Source organism: Ctenocephalides felis, unplaced genomic scaffold (assembly GCF_003426905.1).
Source record: "Ctenocephalides felis isolate EL2017-DRISC unplaced genomic scaffold, ASM342690v1 CF-g0.4_SCAFFOLD_01492, whole genome shotgun sequence".
Taxonomy (NCBI): Eukaryota; Metazoa; Arthropoda; class Insecta; order Siphonaptera; family Pulicidae; genus Ctenocephalides; species Ctenocephalides felis.
In genome coordinates, this window is record NW_020537646.1 from 916,324 (window position 1) to 921,851 (window position 5,528).

Sequence of the window (5,528 nt, forward strand, 5' to 3'; positions counted from 1 at the left end):
AATTTATTAAATTTGGCTTTAAACAAATCATGACCTAATAGACCTACTGTGTTTTATCATTTATGTACAAACTTGTATTACTCAGTGTATTATAAAAACTATTTCTGTAATAATAGAAATTATCAATATTGAACTATATGAAAAAGAACTGATTAGAAATATTTTTACAAAATTAACAATTATCATGAGACAAGTTTTATTTTATTTATTTGATTACAAATGCAGCTAGGTTAGCTTATATAAAAATCAATCTCATATGTATAAGGCAAAATTTATATCCAGTGATACAGTTCATCTAATTTGCATATAAATTGTTTATATTTAATATAAAACTTAATAGGGTATATATATATATACAAATATATATGTATATATATATTATTTATTGTAAATAATGTGTATTGGCCCTAATTTATTATGAACTGATTAGTTGATAATTTATAATATTTATTTATTTATTTGACTTTAATGGTAATATTTTTTTATTATTATTAAAATCCTTCAATGGATAGTTGATGATTTATAGTTTATTTAAAATCCATGTGATAAATTAATAGATATTACGATACGTAAATCCTTAGTTTCTGTATGGTTTTGAAACAAATCTGTTATTTTTATTTTGAATAATACCTTATTATGCAATTTGTTCAGAACATGTAACACTGCTACATATTTAATATCAGAATTTCTTTTGAAGATTGATTATCTTAATTATAAACATTTAATCTCATTTAGTTTTTATTAATAAAATAAAGAAATTAACAATGGCATTCCTGTAGTCAAATTGTGTTCTATTTTAATTGTTTAACTTTGCTATTAAAGTTGAACTAGTATAGCTAAACTTTTTGAATAAATTGCATAGAAACTTCATTGGTAAGAAAGTACTTTTTAAATATATTTTTTATATTATTCAAAGACCAAAAACAATAGCTACTTTAATATAAACTAATTTAAATAGAAGTAAGTTAATTCAATAATAAGACGGATCAATATTAGTAAATGTTTAAAAAATAAAATATGTGTCATGAATGGTCAATTAAAACGGTTTCTTTATTGATATGCCTGTATGTTTAAACATTTTGATATTACTCATAAATAAAATACTGTGTTTGTTGATTGAGACGATATTAGAGATAATTAGTAATAATTTGTTTCTTTTGTAATATGTTTTCATAAAATTGAGATCTTATTATTAATTTTTTTTAATTGAACTTATAACACAATGCAATTTGATTTGTCTTAATTTTCTCAATCAACTTTGTATAAAGTTGTAAGATTTTTCTTTTGTGTTCAACATTCAATATCATGGGCATAGTTAAGAAAATGCTTTTTAATGTTTTTATATTACTATGAAATAAATATATTTAATATTTTAAATTTCACAATTATTTTTTACATTAAATCTATAACATAGAAATTATATACAATTTTATATCAAGTATTGGAATAAGGTATGTATCAAGGTTATGGTTAATGCTACAATTTAGTATTTATTATTACAACTCTTTTTTTTTTCGATTATAGATAGTTCCAAGAATCCAGGACAACTTGCCTGTTCGGATTTTCTGCCTGCAAAAGACAATCCTGACACCTGTGTATCTTCTGAGTTTGGAACATTATAGTGGACTACCTTCAATGCAGACTTTAGGAAGGGCTAACAGGGCCTTCTAGAGTTTCACACAGACTCCATGCACACCTTGATTGTTTACACAAGCACCTATTGATGAAATTGATTTGAAGCAATCAGCTACATCGTGAATGAGGAAGATGAAATCTGAGCATGAATATTATGATGATACAGCAAGTTGCCTTTGTACCTTTGAAAAGAAGTGAAACGACAGTGTAATTATTTGAAGACTAGTTTTAGTTATATATGATACCCTTTGTATTGACTTTTATTAATTCAATTCAAATATTTCTTGTAAATCTTTATAGATTTTTTTATGAACCATTTGCAACTAAAATTTTTATACAACTAATGGTGTTCAATACAATACAAGATTATTGATGCATTATTGATTAATGATAATATAATAAGAGTGCCAGTATGTTCTGGCAAATAAAATTGTACACGGAATTCTAATCGTAACTTACTTATTTCTAAAATTCCAACTAAGATAGTTAAAATGTTGTATAATATTAATTATGTACTATCTTATTTATTTCTATTAGATACTGTTACTTACAGTTGTTAGTTTTCATTTTGTACTTAGCTTAAAGATCCATATTCATTTTATTAAGAAACAAAGCAATGAATAATGTATTCTAATTTCTGTTTTACAAGTTGAGTACAAAATATGACATGTATTTAATAGTCATTTAATAGACATTACAATTGCACAGTTTGTGCAATCGAATGCGATATGATAATAAGAAAAGAAATTATCTCTCAATTGTTGTTTATTGCATACAGGACAAATTATATATTAGTTTTAGAGTAATATATTTTATTTGCTAGTTATTATATACATAAATGTAATCTAATTTTTGCGTATAAGAACAATAAAATATTGTGAATTAATAAATTGAGTTTGTATTATTAAAATTAATGAAATGATTATATGTGAATAAACTGTTTTTTTTTCAGTTGATAATATTTAATAACATTCAAATTTTTATTTTAAACAATATTTCTTCGACGACCAGTGAAGAATGGTATAGAAATTGAGTATATAAATTTATATATTGATTTATACTTTATTAGATGTGTATATATTATAATTTATTTAAAACCGGGACCATAATTATATATCTAGTAGCGTATAAAGCGATATATACATGTATGTATTGATATTCCTTCAAATCCGGGATCATAATTAATATCTAATAGCATATAAAGCGATATATACATGTATATATTGATATTCCTTTAAAACCGTTATTATAATTATATATCTAATAGCGTATACAGCGATATATAAATGTATATATTGATATTTCTCCTAAGCCGGAACCATAATTATATATCTAATAGCGTATAAAGCAATATATAAATGTATATATTGATATTTCTCCTAAGCCGGAACTATAATTATATATCTAATAGCGTATAAAGCGATATATAAATGTATATATTGATATTCCTTCAAAACCGTTACTATAATTATATATCCAATAGCGTATAAAGCGATATATAAATGTATATATTGATATTTCTCCTAAGCCGGGACCATAATTATATATCCAATAGCGTATAAAGCGATATATAAATGTATATGTTGATATTCCTTCAAAACCGGGATCATAATTATATATCTAATAGCGTATAAAGCGATATATACATGTATATATTGATAATTCTGCTAAGCCGGGACCATAATTATATATCTAATAGCGTATAAAGCGATATATAAATGTATATGTTGATATTCCTTCAAAACCGGGATCATAATTATATATCTAATAGCGTATAAATCGATATATAAATGTATATATTGATATTTCTCCTAAGCCGAAACTACAATTATATATCTAATAGCGTATAAAGCGATATATAAATGTATATATTGATATTTCTCCTAAGCCGAAACTACAATTATATATCTAATAGCGTATAAAGCGATATATAAATGTATATATTGATATTTCTCTTAAGCCGGGACCATAATTATATATAATTTCGTATAAAGGAATCCACTAAGATTCCTATGTCCCTAAGGCGATTGCATGCAGCGCCTCTATGCAAAAATGTTCCCAATTCGTGAGGAACTACGTAGCGACATCATATAAATATAATTGCATATAAAGAAATCCAATAAGAATCCACTAAAATTCCTATGTTTCTCAGGAGATTGCATGCAGCGCCTCTATGTCAAATCGTTCATAATTTGTGAGGAACTACGTAGTGACTACCGGGTTCATATGGTTCTGTGTTAGATGGCGCCACCACAGAACTGTCAAACGTTTGACAGTTCTTCGACAAAAAGTAAATTCAAATCATACATTATTAGATGTTAGATGTGTACATTTATAAACAAATATGTAGTTTTATTTTTTATTTGTACTTAATTCCATGTGTGCATTTATAAACAAATATGCAGTTTTATCAAAAATCATCTTGTATTACATAAAAGAAAAGAAAGAAATCAAAAATATCCAGTACAAAGTGGTACAAATGCAAGTACAAATTGATTATAATTATATTTCAAATGAAATCATGTAGTTATATTATATTTTTTATGTTAATTTCTATTTTTATGTGTTTTTCTTAAACTAAGCTCTTGTTTGGTTTATAATAAAATTTAGATTATCTAGTGAAAATTTATATTATCTGTAGATATTATTTTGTTACAATTGTATATTCTTATTGCAGGTTATAACTCATAAAAAAAACAAGGAACATAAACATTTTAACTCAAATATGATTTGACTTATATTTAAATTCTAAACTGAAAAACAAGGATGATGAATAGAAGATCACAGTTTCGAGTAAGTTTTGTTGCATGCGAGATTTATTTTATTTAAGTGAAAACTGAAATATCCAACTGTGATTTATATTTTCCAAAAATTTACTAATTCAATCTAGTATATTAAACTTCAGTTTTAATCACATAAAATTACCAATAAATTATATTACATTTACAGTTTGTTTTTGTATCCTACGTAACTATACCAATTCATATATTTGACTTTTTGTTAGATACTTGTGAGTAATTGTACAAAAGCGCTTTTCACTCACAAGTATCTAACAAAAAGTCAAATATATGAATTGGTAAAGTTACGTAGGATACAAAAACAAACTGTAAATGGTACAGAAAGCAATTTAGGCGAATGTAGATGAATAAATTAAATGATTACAATCATTATCTTAATGAAAAAGTCATTCTTTCATTAAGATTCATATAGTAGTTTGAAGAACTGAATATCGAATATTGCTTTCTGACAAAACAACAGTTAGTTTTAATGAAATGATTATTGATGTTGATGTGCTTTGAAAAGTATATTAATTTCTATCATTAGAATACTAAAAACAACCTTTAGTTCTAAATATTTCATTAATAGCCATCAACATTGTGTGAATTTAATATGAACATATAGCTAATTATTTAATTATTATTGCTAGTGATACTACATTTTACTATTTATGATTACATCTGAATTTTGTCCATTATAGGAGATTCTGAGAATCCAGAGCAACATGCTTATTCAGATTTCCTGACTTCTGAGTATCTTCGAGTTGTAAATCTTACAATGGACAGCCTCCAACACAGACTTTTCCGCTAACTGCATCTCTCACAGTTTCCACAGGCCCCAATGCCACCTTTTTCTCTGTCTAGTTCATTTAGGCAAACATCTATTCATAGAGTTGATTTGAAATAGTCTGTCTACAGCCTGCAGAGGCAACAAACTATGAAAAAGGATGAATAATATTAAATATGAAACATGAATGTTATAATGATGTACAAAGTGAGTTGGAACAAACAAAGGATCCTTTGTTCCTTCGAGAAGAAGTGAGACGACAGTAAAAATGTTTAAAGACTTGGTTTAGTTATATGTGTTTTTATATTGACATTTAAGGCCAGCGAAGT

The 5,528-nt window shown here is 25.4% G+C and overlaps 1 long non-coding RNA gene across 1 annotated transcript; it reads left to right on the top strand.

Moving 5' to 3' along the window:
• The first annotated feature begins 4,056 nt into the window (after window positions 1–4,056).
• Window positions 4,057–5,528, top strand: LOC113370739. Its single transcript, XR_003366614.1, has 3 exons — window positions 4,057–4,120; window positions 4,313–4,428; window positions 5,114–5,528. It is a non-coding gene; the product is annotated as an uncharacterized LOC113370739 (long non-coding RNA).